This window comes from Scomber japonicus, chromosome 11 (genome assembly GCF_027409825.1).
Source record: "Scomber japonicus isolate fScoJap1 chromosome 11, fScoJap1.pri, whole genome shotgun sequence".
In the NCBI taxonomy this organism is placed as follows: domain Eukaryota; kingdom Metazoa; phylum Chordata; class Actinopteri; order Scombriformes; family Scombridae; genus Scomber; species Scomber japonicus.
This window is the reverse complement of record NC_070588.1, coordinates 15257736-15274958: the sequence shown is the minus strand read 5'-3', so window position 1 is coordinate 15274958 and position 17223 is coordinate 15257736. Positions and strand designations below refer to the sequence as shown.

General features: G+C 41.9%; 1 protein-coding gene across 2 annotated transcripts in view; it reads right to left on the bottom strand.

Moving 5' to 3' along the window:
* si:ch211-45c16.2 (mitogen-activated protein kinase kinase kinase 13) overlaps positions 1–17223 on the bottom strand; it is a 37937-nt gene that overhangs the window by 14707 nt on the left and 6007 nt on the right. The window contains exons 1-2 of one of the 2 annotated variants that reach the window (XM_053328495.1): positions 7034–7620; positions 6779–6862 (exon numbers count right to left, since the gene is read on the bottom strand). The gene's annotated coding sequence lies outside the window, so the exon portion shown is untranslated. Of the gene's footprint in view, positions 1–6778; positions 6863–7033; positions 7621–17223 lie in introns of those variants that run through there. The other variant, XM_053328494.1, reaches the window with a different exon arrangement.

Here is a 17223-nt window from a genome sequence, read left to right as displayed (position 1 = left end):
TCAAATGTGTGACCTAATGTCAACAGCCATTAGCACGATACATTATGGTATGTACATTTTTGGTGGACCAGCAGTCTGGGGGTCACTTTATATGCATATATATGTATAGAGAGAGTGACAGAGAGAAAAAGAGGTTTGGAGCAACTTTGGCAGATAAACACCTCCCTGGCATTGTTACTATGTGTGTCCATGTGTTTGAGTGTGTGTTCACAGCAGCTGGTGGTACAAGGGGATCAGGTTCAGAGAACACACATGCTTGCACACACGCACACACATACACATGAACACAAACATATACACACACATGCCTGGGGCGTGTCTGGCAGGATCCAATAATCCCACTACTCCCAGCAATCCACTAGGGAAGGCAGTTTTTTGTGCCACTCAGCAAACGCCAATATGGTCGTTTCGATTGGGTTTTAACGTACTGTACCTTCAGTAAAGCAGCTGAACTTCCTGCAACATATTATTGTATCATAAGACAGCCTATTAACATGCACATTGCATTCATTCTCACACTCACAAACACAGCAGCAGCAGAAGCAGCAGCAGCAGTGTCATCTGTGTCTCTGTCACTCTGCTCCTCATTAAGGGAAGCCCTACTGGGCCCCATAGGGGAAACCTTCCTTTAGGTGGCAGCTGCCCCGCCAACAAAGAGCCAATTTAGCCTCCTATCCCACCTCATCATTTACACGTTACCATGTCAACACAGCATCCATCCTGACCTTCTGCTACCAGTCACACTTGCTCTCATTCAACTCTCAGGTTTGGAGAGGCCAAAATGCCTGGAGGTTGCTGTTATCCACTAAGGCAGTCACATTTTAAAGAGAGTAGTGTTTTAAAATAACCACAACCTTGTGGCCTTACTTTTATCAGAATATTTCTCAGAGCAGCAAAGCCTTCATCTCAAAAGAGGAGGGGCTCAAATTACCTCAAAAATGTCCAGCTACTAAACACCTGTCTGGAACTGTTAAATCTCACATTCATATTGACAGAAACCAAAGGCATACAGAGACTTATGACTATAGAAGAGTGAAGTGAAATCTGACCTTTCACAGATACTAGTCCACACATCTTCAAGGGCTTGTTGCTGGGAGGAAAGATAAATACCTGCTATGGACTGTTTCCATCACCAAAAATAAAAAAGGATGTCAAGACCAAGTAACCAATAAAGGAAAAGTCCAGAGTTTAAAACAACAAAACAGTATTATCAGTAGATCAGTCTATAGCCAAAGTTATACTCTGTTCTGAACCACACGTGTGATCTGTTATTCTGGGACAGAGTTGAACAGTTGCACTCTGGTATCTGTACTTGTTTCCCTAATTAATGCAGACTCTGGACTTTCAGGGCCGCTGTTCATCATGTCAGTAAACAATGTTATGAAACAGAAATCTGTAAACATACTGCTCACATTTGTTTTCCATTTGGTGCAGCAGGCAAAATGGTAGCATATTTAATGATATGAACATCAAACAGAGGAACCTCGGAAATATGAGAGCCGCCCAGTCCTGATTTGATTGTCGGGATGTGGGCCGATGTCTAAATCAGCTTTCCCTCACTGTCATGGCCATGAGCCCTGACAGAGTGGATTGGACAGCCTGCTGTAGGTGGGTGAAAGTAATAATCTGTTGGTGCAGGCCCAGCAGTTGAAAGGGGGGAATATAAACAGATTCTGGCACAGTGTTCAGGCATCTGCTCTCACATGGCTGACATTTTGCTATAATCCCTCTTTCTTCATATTCTGATTCCCTCTGGTGACTCACCTGGGCTGATTTAAATACCTGGTGGTGGCTGGAGGGGGATAGCAGGCCACAGAGCAGTAATCCCTGCCAGCCTACCTGCCTGCTCCGGGTTTGAATGGTGTTGCTGGGCAAATAAGAACAAGGTCAAAGCCGCAGGGAACATGCCAGGTGGGATCATGTGGAATATGCCAGGTTTGGTGTGAGAGCTGGATTTCTCAGGGAGAGGATGAATGAAACTGCCAGAGACAGTTTACTGATGAGAGAGTGTGAGAGTGTGAGTGTTTTGAAGTACAAAACACTGGTGTCTGCCAGTGAGTCCAGCAAACCAAAACAAGTCAAATTGATCCTAGTTGACCAACCCATTCTTCAGAGCCACATTTATGGCCAAATAGAAGAAATTTGTCTCGGTATAGTGATGCATAACAATTAAGAAAAGATCAGATTAAAAAAATCTATATAAAGTGAGAAAAATACAACTACCATGAAAGACAGGTAGAGTAAATATACAAACTTAAAAAAAAATTGTCTATGTAAAGAAAGCTGTAGAGTTTTTACACATAATGTGCAAAATATTGACTGGGAATGTGCAAGTGTAATAAGAAAGAATACAAATAATGGCATTAATGTAATACGCCATGTAAGATGTGATGAGTTTACAGCAATATAAAATGATAGAGTTCTTACTAATATGACTGGTAGTGACTATGAGCAAGATAGAGTCTGTGTCATTGGGGGCCCTGGGCCTTGTTGATGAGGCCATGTGCAGAAAGGAAGACACTATTCTTTTGGTGTGAGGTTTTAGTCAAGATAGCCTGCCCAGGTTGGTAGGGGTCAGCCATGATCTTTGCTGCTCGCCTGTAGACATACAGGTCCTGGAGGGACAGCAGGTTGCAGCCAATCAACCTACTAGCAGAGCGAATGATATACTACACTCTGCCCTGCCCTTATACTTGGCAGTGGCAGCAACATACCGGTTGGTGATGGAGGAGGTGAGGGTGGACTCAATGATGGCATTGTAGAAGTGCACCACCATTGGCTTTAGCAGGTGCAGTACATCCTCTGCTGTGCCTTCTTGTTGAGGGAGCTAACTTTCTGCTCCCGCTTGAGGTCCTGGCTGATGATTGTTCACAGGAAGACGAAGGACTTCAACTGGGGGTGGGGCTGTGTTCCCTCTGAAATCCCCAATCATCTCCTCTGTTTTTAGAGGGTTAAGCTAAGTTGTTTTGGCTACACCAGGATACCACATGGTTAATCTCCCACCTGTAGGCATACTCACCCCCACCAGAGGGGAGCCCAATGGTGATGGTGCTGTCTTCAAACATTAGGAGTTTGACTAACTACTGACTGGAGTGCACCTCCAGTCAGTAGTTAGTCAAACTCCTAATGTTTGAAGACAGCTGTTTGCATGTAGTGAGAAGAGTAGAGGGGGAACCAGTGCAGCATTCTTTAAGAGTATATTGAACATTTAGAAGAGTTAATGTGGCTGTGAATCATTAGAACCCCAAACATACAAATATAACTTGTGCCTGAAATAGCCTCAGTCGGTACTAGTCAGAACTGGAGAAAATAAATAACTGAAGAGAAGAGTGTGCGCCATCGACACGTCACACACTCTCCCTCCAGCTTCGTTCTCCCTGACTCTCAGTAAGGCTGCAGCCTGCACTGTAACCAGGACACAGCCTCCTACAAGACTAAAATCTGTAACTATCACGCATACTCTGCTCTGAAAATCTCTTTTCAGTCAAGTCGACTCTTTGTTACCAGCTATTCTTAACAATAAAGATTTACAGAGCTCTATTTATGAATGCTAACCAGATCCATCCGGATAGATGATGAATGCAAACGGACAGAGAGGGACGGAAGGGCCTAGTAGACAGTCGAAAGAGAAAATGGCTCAGCGTAAAGTAGATTAGGAAGACAGAAAAGGGCTGTGAATGACGGAGACATGGAGGCAATTTTGTAGCTGGAAACAGAAAAGAGTGAGAGCAGAGAAAAATGAATGAGAGACAGACAAAGAAGAGAGAGAGAAACTGCTATTCTGCCACTGCTGCTGCTGCTGCTGTGGCTGCTTGCGGCGTGATACTGTACCGACCACGCTCCAATGGGAAAGACTCCCAGAGCGACAACAAAGGACACAAGAGGAGCCGGCTCCATGTGAACTGGGCCTGTCTGCCCTGCACGGCCAGGAGACAGCAGCACACACACACATACACACACACAACTCTGCACACCAGAGCAGCTGCTGCCACAACAATCCCCCTTGTGCTCTTTTAATAGGGACAGCCTGCCTGGCCCACCAACAACAAGGGCTGAAGAGAGAGGCAGACACACAAAAAGTGACACAACAGACAAACATTCATATTGCAGGAGACTGGTTGTGACTGACACCATTTTAATGGCTGCAATATGAAAATGCACAAAGCTATTGAGCAAAAAAAAAGTATTTCAGTCTAACGACAGGAAGTGTAAGTAGTACTACATGTCTGCCACAGCAAAAAGCCAGGAAATCAATACACATTAGTGCTTCTATTAGCTCATGGGTTTATACTATCCCTGCTTGCCCTTAAAATGTTTTTAAAAAAACGCAACATGCACCTCATCTATGTTTAAATATTAAATTCTGTACTCCAAGCAGCTGAATTTAGATACTCCAGAACAAAAATCCAAATGGCAAACCCCTCATGGATATGAGCATCTAGCCATTAATTTAAATGCTCTGTGGAGGATGGATGGATGGATGGATGGATGGATGGATCTCTCTCCTCCTCCTCCTCATCCTCCTCCCCTCTAAAGCCCGGCTGCCGGCTACTCATCCTGTGCAGTTACATAAACATGCTTAGTAGCAGAGGACAGAGGTGGGCACACACAGATCTTTCCTGCTGCCAAGCCAAGTAAATAAAGAGAAGGTTTGAAGTTGCAGGGAAAAAGAGAAAGGCATTGTTAACTAAATAAAAAGGAGACACTGGAATAGGAGAGTAAATGTTATATGTGTGCATGTGTGTGTGTGTGTGTGTGTGTACACGTGTGTCCCAGAAAAGTGTGTCATCTCTGACCAACAGCCTTATCACATCTCAGAAGGTGCGTTTGTTTCATTTGTTACATCAGGAGGCGGAGGGCGGGTTTTGCTGATCTATACCTTTACCTACATCACAACCTGTCCTTCAGAGGGCACTGAGAAATACTGCATCAAAAAGCAGCAGCAGCATCACCGCTGTTCCTAAAATAGCTCTTGCACGCACCAACGCACGACCGCTCAACATGCTCCTGCAGTACTGCTAACTGAACAAACACTGACAGCTGGTCCACATACAAACAGCACAAACACAGAGGGATGTCTCACATCTATGATAAAGGACACAAACTTTCAAAAACACCAGAAGACAAATCATACACAAGCAGGGGGAGAGCCACCTCCACATTGCACCGCCTCCACGCAGATGTAAACGCAAAGACACAGCATCAGCAGATTACTCACAGCAGACAGAGCTCAGATTCATGGTCGTCGCTCTGCTCGGAGCCAAGGATGAGGAAAAAAAACCCTGGGGAGAAAGACTGAACTGACTGAGATCAGGACGGAGAAAAACATCACAAAAAGCAGGGAGAGAGGCAGCACAGACATTCCTCTGACTCCCGCAGCACCTGGGCTGTGAGTGGGTGGGAGGCAGCGTCACCGGGGTCGCTGAAGACCTGCTCACGTCACACTTTTCATGAATGGAGCTGTCTGACGCAGAGAGGACGAGGCTCATATACCGGGGAGGGGGGGGGACGACAAGCCTTCTGCACAGACTCAGAGAGGAGGAGCGAAGAGAGATGAAGAGGAGAAAAGAGGGGAAGGAGGAGGAGCAGGGGGTGTGGGTGGGGGTGGGGGGATGCATTTCAAAGCAGCACCAGCTGGGAACAGCAGGTTAGGCTGCGGTGGCGTCTCTGTAAGTAGGGCAGACTGTGTTTCTGCACAGAGAGAAAATCCCTTTGTACCAAATCAGTAATCAGTTCTCTCCATGCCAATTGTATCAGTAATCAGTATGTCCCACATATGACAGCGCACCGGATCCTCCTTGGCAAGAGCTGTTTTCATTTCTGACTAAACATTTCAAATGTGCACGTAGACTGTAAACGTCAGCTTATGCTTTCTTTAAAACTGTGAACCAACATACTAAGAAACAGAGGCAGCACAAAATGAATCATAAGTAGGTTCAATGCCAAATGTGGTGAAATATCTTCAAATTATATTCATTTTGAACTGAACTGTTTCCAAGTTGTTTCTAATTGGGTAAAGGAGCCAAAATAAACAGATGATGAAAATGTAAATTGAGAGCACAATAATGCAGTCTTCAAAAAGAGGTTTCATGCAGTAACTAACGTCTTTATCAACAGTCAATAAATCATTAAATAATGATTTATATATCAGCTACAAGACATTGGATGATGTTTCCTCCTCCAGGACTTCATTTCTTGAGGTGTCCCTGGTAACATCGAGCTCCTTACACACATACCTGACCCTGCTACACACACACAGTTCAGACCCTGCTCCTGTAGTTAAATAAACTGGAAATATGATTCTAGTCATGAAATCACTTCACCTACGTACATTTTCTCCACAGGGTGTAAATGCTCTGCACAGCTGCACAGCTCTAATAAGTATTCTGCTTCACACTGATAGCTTTCTGTCTCAAATGTTTCTACGGAGCAGGAAAAAAAAAGACATATTTGAGGATGTCTGCACGTGACTTGTGTACTACTATCAGTCAAATAAAGTAACCCAATTTGACCCCTCAATTTTTAAATCAAACTACCTGAAAGGAGTCCATACTCAGAACTGAAGGGCTGAGACAGTAAGAAAGAAATCAAAAAAGGTCAGAGCCAGCATGTCAGAGGAACCGCTGTTTTTTTCTCCCCGAAAGGTCATTTAAAGTCTCTCACAATCCCTCTTTAATATGCTGACGTAACACAGCTTCATTCAGCCGTTCTCTTTGCACATGTGACAGCATCTGTGTGTTTGTTTTTGTGTCAGTGTGTGCACATGTTCAGTACTGACCTGTCAGGTGGTTTCTGAGCATCTCAGAGGTGTACTGAGCGTGTGGTGGGGTCAGATCCAGTTTACGGTCTCTCTGCTCTTCACCTGAATGCATACACACACACACACACACGCACACACACACAAAGCAGGGAAAATGGTTAACTGGCATGAACTAAGATGACACATTGAAGACAGAAATACACAATCAGGGCGCTGGAAGGGGTGCAACATTTTCAGGGTAGGATTAAGAAATTGATTGAAAGACTGAGTTACCAAATAATCAAAAGACTGCAGAGAAGGGGGGGGGCACAATTCAGATGGTCGGTCTGTCTGTCTGTCTGAAGTACGTGTGTGTGTGTATGTGTGTGGTAACAGCAGAGATTGAGACTAGAGGGGGTATGAAAAGAGACTGATTGAAAGGGAGGGCCAGCGGATAAAAGGAGTGGCTCGGGGAACAGATGCTCCACCCCGTCCTCTCGTTACAGGCCAAGACCTCTGGGGAAGATGATGTTGAAGGGTGGGGGAGTAGGAATGTAATGATGCATGGAGTGTTGGGGGTTGGGATACGAGCAGCATTCTCCAATCCCTGTCCTCAAGCCACACCCCGCAGGGGACACTGCCAGAGGAGGAGGTCTGATATCCCGGGGTGAGGCTGAAGCCAAGGCGTCCAACCACAGCCTATAAACGGCGTGAAATGACAGTCTAATGAGTCATGGTGCAGATGGCCGCGGATGCTGGTTCTAATGGGACTGACATTAGGCACTGGTGTGTGTGTGTTGGCTGATCTGTTACAGCTACACCTTTATGGTGGACACTCGCAAACTTAACACAACATCAAGATTCCTTCTTCTGGATGAGTAGGTGTGAACCAAAGGCATTATTCCTGCCACGTTAACACTGCATACACATAGACACAGCAGGGGAATTCCCAAAAACAGAACTCTAGTTAAATATTGACAAAGTGCAAAGGAGACAGAGAGAGACAGACATCAGATATCTAAAGGAATTCAAACACCTGACCTGTTTGCTTAGCAAGAACTTCAAGCTCTGCTCTATAGCCCCAAATTCCAAAGGTCAGCAGATCACAAGCCTGTGTGTTCATGTGGAAGACATGCAGAGCTACTTTGCAATACAAACAAGCCAGAAACACCTACAACAAGCCAATGTCGAGCCATTTAGGAGTTTCAACAGAGGCAATTATTGCTTTTCTATCATATAAGACATATAAATGCATTAATTCTGATATGATATACCATTATGACTGTATATTTCAGGCTTTCCAGTATCATTAAAGATAAAGCTACCCAAATATTGATTACAGAAATATTTTAAACTCATCAATCCAGTGTTGATTTGTGAGTATTGCATGCACAATTGAATGCATGAATATCATAATATTATACCATCGGTATCACATCCACAACCCACTTATGATATTATGAACCATGTCAACATCAGACCTGACCTTTTAATTAAAATGTGATGTTATTTTCTCACTGTATTTCCTCAAATTTTCTTGAGAATAATTTAATTTATTTAATTTTAATTAAAAGTTTCAAATAACTTTGGAGAGCAGCAGAGCAGCTGAAATATGAGCTGAGGTAGATACCGCCGCTCATTACAGTTGGTGTACTGATTAATTATTGAAATGAAGGAATGGCTGACTGAGGCTACTCCAAATAAAACATATGTACCAAGTCCAAGTAAAAACTAGCCCACCACAGGTAATCTACCAGAATCACAAGAATGCCCAAGGTAACTGAGGATCAACTACCATCACAGTGATGCCAACTTGATGTTTGGTGTGTCAGAGAACCACTTCTGACGTGCCTGCAGGCTGGGAAGATAGGATCTAATGAAGTACTTTCAGAAATGGTCTTGAAACAGCTGGCTGTGCCTTCATGTCCTTATGCTGAGAAACTCTGACTGTACACTAGGTCGTAGTCATTTATGTGTGAGGAATGAAGGATGGCTGATAACTTGGACATATGATTATGTAGGTTAGCTCTGATCTGGCTAAAAGGAACATGAAAGAAAGGAATACCTGACTACTACAAATAGAACTGCCGAGTCCAAGAAAACTAGCCCACCATATGTGAACTGTCAGAATCATAAGTCCAGGGTCAGGTTCAATCCTTTCATTGGAAACCACCACTACCACACAATAAACAAACAGCTGAGTTTCTGTACTACAGCACGTATTACTACAGTTGTGGTTTCATCCAGACTATTCAACAGGTGACGTTGACTGAGTTAGATCACTTCTATTATGGAAGTGGACCATACCAAATGATAAATGGGATATACCATTAACATAAGACATGAAAGAAGATGGCCTTTTAAGCAATTATGTTCGCAGAAGTGATAATCATTACAGTTGGAAACAGGAAAACAAGGCAAATGACAAAATAACAACAAGTTCAATGTGCTCTCGTTCGACGTCATCACAAAACAGCTCTTTTGTTGTCATGAGAAAACTAAACCTCTCCAACCCTTCTAGCACACCTCTGCTGAGCTGACCATCTGCCATATTTACTTTTGTTGGAATGACATGGACAACACCATCGGCCTAAAAACTGGAGGTGATGCTGTATCGCAGTTTCCACCAAACTGTGATTGCAGTGTGAAGGTCAAAGCCACAGAGGGGTTGAAAATCTTAAATGATCAACGATCACAAGCCAGTCACAGTTTTGTGAATATAAAATGAAGGCAGCTTCATGTGTCTTTATTAAAGATGTACTTTAAATCTGCAAACACTGAGAACTAATTGTATTACTAGGAACTATTTGAAACTTAAGTATAAAGATTCCTTTGAGAATTATTTGTAGTGTAAGTAAAGAATATCAGTCACTGCAAATTAGGACTTATTTGTCAAAGTTTATCAGAAAAGGAAGTCAAGTTTAACACAACATTTATACATTATGATTAGGAATGCTTGATATTGGCTTTTCTGCCGATATCTGATATTCCGATATTGTCCAACTCTTAATTTACAATTCTGATATCACCCGATACCGATATATGCAGGCTTTTTACACCAAAACTGTTAGGTAACAATTTAACATATCTCCTATTCCTCCTATAACACATTATGCCTCATTTTATTGTGATATATGTGAACACTGTCTGTGCAAAATAAGAGAACAACTTCAACTTAAGTTATGGAAAAAAGTGCCAATATAATACTGCCATATTTATTATGCTGCTATCGGAAATCCCTAATTATGATAGATGTTAAGTTTAGTTAAGCTTAAGCTTTTATTGTTAAGCTTGAGGCCACAGCTTTGATTTGTGCAAATCTGTAGAGTCAGGAAAGACCAAAATCACCCTACTGTACCAAAACTGAAATCCACACTACAGATTACTTACATTACTGATATTGATTAATTAAGAAACTAATGGCTAAATTTAATGAAAGGTTTAAAGAAAAATGGTCCAAAAATGCCCATCACAGCTTCTTAGCACTGAGGACCTTCAAATGTCGTGTGTTGTCTCAAACATCAAAAAATACCTTTACAATATTATTTAAAGCAGAAAGAAGAGAGAAGCAGCAAAGTAGATGAAACCGTAGAATGACGGTGTTTGTCAGAAAATGACTAAAATAATTAATTATCAAAATGTATCAAACAATTTTTGTCAATCAACTAATCCATAAATTGATTCATCATTACAGCTCTAATTGACACAATGTTTCAGAGGTCAGTCCACATGATACAGTACTTAAACTGATATAAATGTTTAAAGAACGACACATTAAATGTTTCTCATAAAAAAAGCCTCAAAATCTTGAATCCTAGTAATTATTTTTCACATTAGCATATTTGAAACCCTCAACTGAACTACAGATATAACCAGATATAATAATAAACATCCCTTTCCTGTCATTTCTTAAAGGGTTTACATGACAAAGATGGTGAAATATTTTCCAGGCAGCTTCTTTAAACATTTCCAAACCAAAGACATAAAAAGAATCCAACCTCAGTCTCTGAGTTAGGTTTATCCCAGCAGTAGCCAAAGCCTCCTTGTTCAGTCTCCATCACCGGCACACAGACACCATGTACAGCCAGCCAATGGTGCTCTGGCCTGGTCTCGCCTACAAGTGCAACCAGGCTGTAAACCACACTGGCTCAGCTCCGTTATACACACTCATTACTATTTCACCAGCAGCGGAACAGCAGCACTGACAGCTACTGTGTCCCCCGCATAAATAAGAGAAAAAACAGCATCGCAGCTTACAGTGGTTTACCTTTCCAATCTACCATTGCATGCAGAGACCGGGACAGACATGCAGATGTGTGCAGACACACATCTATGAATGCACACAACAATCAAATCACAATCTTTTTTGACATAAAAAAAGAAAAACAGGAATATATTTTTAAAAATAAGATCAGAAAAGTATTGTTTTGATATTGGAAATGAAACTGCAAAATAGCCTTCCAATAAATGTAGTAAAATAAATTATTTCCCTCTTAAACATGGACTAAAGTAGGCAGTCCCACAAAATTGCAACATGCCAGTAAAGTGTCCATACCTAAAACTATACTCAAGTACAGTATTGGTGGTGTTACAGTAGAGAGGTTTGTCTCTCCTTTGTGTGACTACAGTCTATGTCTGCTGAATATGCTAATATTACATTCACATTAAGTCCTCAACTGAGGACCTTCACATTGTAGATGGACAAAAACCAACCTTTGCCCTTCTCGCTTAGCTGATTATAATAAATACATCCACATCATTGAGCCTATAGGCATGTTATTCTGCATGTACTTAATACCTCACTACAACACAGCAGAAGTGAAAAAAGTCATCAATATTAAATATTTTACACAGTCAATTATCATTATTATGATAATTATTGTTTTGTATTATTGATAATAATAATTAGTAGTATTCTTTACATCTTCACTTTGTAGTCTATTGCTGTGGGACTAATTTTCTGTGCAAAGTCTGGTGAAGTGTGCATCCAAAGTGGACTCTTTGGAAATCTACAGAAACTCCACTTGATGTCCCTTGTGGACTTGATGAATTGTGGGATTGGACAGCCCTCAGCACTTGCAGAGTCAGTGACACTTATTATAAGTTGTAAATGCACAGTTCGCCCATGATGTGCAAGAGGTTTTTTTATTTATTTATACCTCTTCTGGTCTACCTGATCTTGCGAGTGCCCAATCAGGACGGCGTTGTGCCCGCCCCAGTGCTTAATTTGTAAATTATTTCTCATGAGGGACTTTCACTCGTAGCCTCACAGGAGGTACCAGGACACCTCACATGTCTGTGGAACATAGGGCCTATATTTTAATAATCTCTTAGAAATGTGGGAACATAGGGCTGTGGGAACATAGGTGCTGTGGGAACATAGGGCTGTGGGAACATAGGTGCTGTGGGAACATAGGTGCTGTGGGAACATAGGGCTGTGGGAACATAGGTGCTATGGGAACATAGGTGCTGTGGGAACATAGGGCTGTGGGAACATAGGTGCTGTGGGAACATAGGGCTGTGGGAACATAGGTGCTATGGGAACATAGGTGCTGTGGGAACATACAGTAGGTGCTGTGGGAACATAGACACGCTCCCCTATGTTCAATGCTATGCTCACTAACTTAACTCTTCTTTGACCTGACTAGACTTTCTGGCTATTTTTCCAAGCTCTCTGAAGGGAAGCAGTATGATTGATAGAGTGATGCCCTTGTCCTGTGTTTTGAAACCATCAGGGACTCGAGTTTGATCCTACCACTATTTGAGAAGGTGGAGGGTTTGTGAGGCTACTGGAGGATAATTTCAGATGCTTCCTGGAACTGTTCCATCACATCATGGTTCACGTGGACACTGACTCAGTCTTTGTAAAAGGAGTCATGCAGTAGTTCACAGACAGCATGCAAAAAATCTGATAAATTATTTGTACATTGTTGTTTTATAAATGTGATGCTTAAACAACTTAACTATGTCAATTTTCTGGTTCTGTTCAGAGATTCCCTCCCTGCTCTCTGTGGAGAACCTAGCTGTGGTGAAACTCAGCAGCAGCTGGCCAAGAAAGCAGTACACCAGCCCCAGGTGAACTTCAGAGGGTAGTTACAGAGGTGAGAGAGAAGCCGAATATGTGCTGTTGGTTTTTTTGTTTTTTTTAATTGTAGTAGTGCTGTATTATGCAGAAAAGTGGGCAACATGACTTCTTGTCGTCTTGTTTTATAGTGGTGCTATGTTCATTTGAATTGTCCCTAGCAAATAAACCATACGTAGTTTTTATATATATTACTTATTTTTGTACAATATATATTTATATATCGTAATGTTGACTTATGTCTATTGTTTTTTTTAGGCGTGTGAAACTATCTTGGGCCATGCAGAACAGCGGTTTTCCTTCACTGAGCACCTGATCAGTGCTGCGCTGCTGCAGGGAGACAAATTCCAACAGTACAACAGCAGGTTCCCTGAAGCAGCACTGAACACTACCACAGAGGCTTACCCACTGCTGAACAAGAGCAAGCTGAAAATTTAACTGTCACTCATCTACTGAAATGATAATTTCAAGAACAGCAGTGGTGCTGTGGCTCTGTACCAGCGATGGCTGTGGCTCTGCTGAAGATCCTCATCAAAACTCCTGTGAAGACAGCTGGATCTGAGAGGTGCTTCTCAACAGACCTTCCTCCGGACCTCAATGTCACAGGATCAACTCAGAGCATTGGCCATTCTCTCTATGGAGAAGAAACTTCTCAAAGACATCCTTGGCTTTAAAAATAGAGTTGAATTGACATATTTGCAAAGGGAAAAGTGCAAAATGTACATACAAAAAGCTAATTTAAAGCCATAAGGTGGCAAAGTCACAAGGCTTTTAGCCTGTTCACTTAGCATTTTGATGGCACGGGTTATTTCAAATCTAAAACAATATATTTTTCTGCTGCAAATTTTTCAGGGACCTAAGAGACACAACATTAAAACTTAAAAGCTTTTCTGTAGTCACTGTGTTCTACCTTTTGAAGGGAGGTATAGCTGAGCTTTATTTTAATTTAGGTGGTGTACAATATGTCTTCTTTACTTGAAAAATATTACTTATATTTGTATTTTCATTGCACAGAAATCTCTGTGGTTTGGTAGTGTGACAATGCATTATAAGCACTCTAAACACTCTCACTAAACCGTAATAATGTTTTCGTACTAACTGCAATCCTATAAGTCACGCGGCCCACATTCAGCTGGTTGGTGGTTGGATAAAATGGAGTGATTGGAAGAAGTCAGATTAGTCCGGGAAATGCCTAAACTAATGAGAAAAGACTGGGACTGAGTATGTTGACTACATGAACAAGGACAAACCTGTTTGGCTATGATCGATGGATAAAAATAGGCTGGCCTGGCTGACTGGTTGGTTTTACAAATGGCAGGCACGGATGAGTGAGTCCTGCACACAACATCCTCTGATTCTGAGAGACAAATAATGCTTGTGAGATTACCACGCTGAGCCCACCAACAAACCCACAGCCACCCACACTGAGAGGAAATTACATAACAATGACTGTTCAACACTCCAAGAGGATTCTGTCCGCACCACAACAATCCACCTACCCTGGTTCCCTTGTTATCATTAGTTCAGAGTGGACAGCATACAAACAGAAAGCCCGCCTATGCTGTCCAGCCTACCAACTGTATGCACCTGGTAATCCCGGGCATGATTTATGGGATTGCGTGCAGCGCTATAAGGCAGAACACAGCAGCCAGCCTTAGATAACATGAGATGTTATGAAGGCTCTCCAGCCTCTTTAAGTCTTATCATTTCACTAAGTGGAATTAAAGAAGTAGGAGAAAATGAACACACGCTGGCATGTCATGTCCACATATACTTCACCTCCTAATTCCACATCTCCAATCAGACAATAGTGTGGCACTGCAGTGGGGTGGCAGGCAGTGGTGGTCTGCTTGATATTACAGCTATGTAGCTGGGGGTTTATATAGTGCTGCTGCCTGCTGTTCCCTGGGGTGAGAGGTTAGACGATTATGTGAGGTCACAGCTAAACGAAAACAAGAGGACACTGTGGGAAAGAGTGCCCACTGTACATTAAGTATTGACTGTACAGTACAGCTGCACGATAATGTGAAAAAATAAATCTCTTCTCTTCTTAATCATGATCACATGTCTCGGTTTCATCAAATCATTTTTATTTTATTTAGTCGTCTTGGCATATTTGGCATATTGAAAATGTCATGCCTTCTACATTTTGTATCATGTAGTTACAAAAACTCCTCACATTTAGGACACTGATTCATTTTTATTTATTCAAAAGATGCTCCATATTATGGAGACTCTTTTTTTTTATCATTCAACTTGGTTGGATGGTGTATGCTGCACATTCAAACCACGTGACTGATTTACAAAATCTTAACTATCACCACACTGGACAAGCATGATCAACCGTGCATCACTGTTCATTATTCCTATATTTTTCTACAGACACGTCAGATGTCAGCAATAATGCAAACACTCTCAAGCAGCCTGTATGACTTGTCCATGTGCTCTGATTCTCACTCCTCCACTCGTGTGTGTTAATATGCTCCCCATGAGGCGCTGCAGGCTGTGGTAATTATAGAAACTCAGCTAGCAGACACATCACAAGAGAGCAGTACATTTAAAGCCATGTGCACTTGCGTGAATACATTACGTGCATATATGCACACACACCAAAGCGCACACACTACTGAAGTACTGTAGATGCTTGTTTAGAATATAACTGCATTTTGATCAACTTTCTCATGTAAGATGTGCTTACCATTGTGATACCCGAGCCAATTTTAAAAAGCAAACAATGCAGATGAACTTATAATTTAACTAAGTATCACTGCGCAGATGCAGACTTCTCTGCCAACAACACCCACTACTGCTCCAGTAAGTAAAGCCTGCATAATATTAGCAGCAAAGCCCAGACACACTTAGGGTTCAACAATGCCGAGTTAAGCTAACCCCCTCATAGTCACAACTGTAATACCCCTGCCCAAATATAAAGAGATGTGGGGCTTAACCCACTTCTCAACAGAATCCCAATCCTCAAAGAGGCTGACCAGCAGAGCATCTGGGATTTTGTCCAATAAACCTTTGGCAAAGGGCAACTCTATCTGCAGGAGAGCCAACAGAGCAGAGGGGCCCACAAGACGGAAGATGCTTACTTTCTTAATCAAGCTGAATTGCCATTATTGGCATTTAGTGGTCTGATATAGATGTGAGGCGTGCCAGGCGGGCTTTCAGTGTGACAGACTGGCCCTGTGTGTGGCGCATACTAAGCTAAGGATGGCATGGAGGCAGGGCCTGTGGAGCTCAGACAGTGTCATTACAGAAATGTCAGTCAGAAGGAAGGAAAGGAGGAGAGGGCCTGAAGGAGAAGAGGGGAGGACGGGAAAAGAGAGTGCAAGCGGGTAAGAGGATGCAGACAGAGGGAGAGAGAGTGAACGAGAAGGTGGGCAATACATTCATGTACACATCCCTCCTTCAGCCCAACATTTGTTGTTTGGAATTTTTCCACTTAACTGAACTTCAACTGCTGTGCAGAACGCAATGTGAACATTCAGCACATAAACCTATGTGAGGTCTATTTTTAACAGCTGTTAAACATCCACTAATGTAAACCAAGCACACCTAAAAATAGATTCTGACCCATTGTTGACATTTTTTATGGTACAAATATGTGTTGGGTGTAGTGCTGGGTGATATGGACAAAAATCAAATATATCAGATATTGATATGATATTGTGACAATATTTTAGGGATGACTGTTTTCACAAAATATTTACACAATGAGACTTTTAATAAATCGTCAGCACTGTGGACAATATGACTAAGTGGGATAGAACAGCTGGAACAGTCTGGTAAGTTCAGAAGAGTACTTAACTGTAATGCAGCCTTATAAAAAACTTACACCATATCACAATATTACAATATCCAAAATCTAAGTTGATATCTAGTGATATCTTATCACAATAGATGTAATATTGACATATTGCATTGCCCTACAGTAGTTTGGTCTAGGGCTGCAAATAACAATCATTTTCAATTTCAATTAATCATCTAGTCAACAAAATGTTAGGAAATTGTGAAAGATGTCCATCACGGTTTCTAGCAGCCCAAGGTGAGGTCTACAAATTGCTTATTCTGTCCAACTAACAGTCCAAAATGCTCAGATATTCAATTAACAAGCAATGTAAAATAGAAGGGGGAAAAAACAAATCTTCATGTTTGAGAAGCTGGAACCAGTACAGTTTTTGTCCTTTTTGATGATAATGTTGGAGATCAGATTGTTTCAGCACAAATCAGGTGTACAACATATTGCGGTTGTCTTTTTTTACATTCTGTCTTGTATCTCTTCTCTAATTTTGTGCCACATCATCAACATCTTGACATGGGGCACAGCACTGCTTTGGTTTCAGTGTCCTGGCACTGTGTGTGCTAGTTTTATGAATAGAACACAGTCATCATTAGTGTT